This window comes from Stegastes partitus, unplaced genomic scaffold (assembly GCF_000690725.1).
Source record: "Stegastes partitus isolate 25-593 unplaced genomic scaffold, Stegastes_partitus-1.0.2 Scaffold223, whole genome shotgun sequence".
NCBI classification, from domain to species: domain Eukaryota; kingdom Metazoa; phylum Chordata; class Actinopteri; family Pomacentridae; genus Stegastes; species Stegastes partitus.
Window position 1 is genome coordinate 238,167 of NW_007577954.1, and position 285 is coordinate 238,451.

At 37.9% G+C, this 285-nt stretch overlaps 1 long non-coding RNA gene across 1 annotated transcript in view; it reads right to left on the bottom strand.

The window, feature by feature from the left end:
* Positions 1 to 257: 257 nt before the first annotated feature.
* LOC103356819 (uncharacterized) overlaps positions 258 to 285 on the bottom strand; it is a 7,229-nt gene continuing 7,201 nt past the window's right edge. The window contains exon 3 of the long non-coding RNA XR_520158.1: positions 258 to 268. This is a non-coding gene — a long non-coding RNA (uncharacterized LOC103356819). The remainder of the gene's footprint in view (positions 269 to 285) is intronic.

The window sequence follows — 285 nt, forward strand, 5'->3', positions numbered from 1 at the left end:
TTTATCCACACCAGAGTTAGTTATGGAGTTGCACAGGGTTCTGTGTTAGGACCATTACTATTTACTTTGCACATGATCTCCTTAGGCAATATTATTAGGAAATACTACATAAATGTCCTTTGTTCTGCAGACGACGCCCAGTTATATTTATCTGTAAAACCAAATGAAACCAATCATTCCCATGATGCAATGGGCTCCTCTCCTCTGCTTTTATCTCTTTTTCTTTCATACAGCTATATACCACCATTGCATGTCAATAACTTTGTGTCTTCCCTGAAGTTCTGT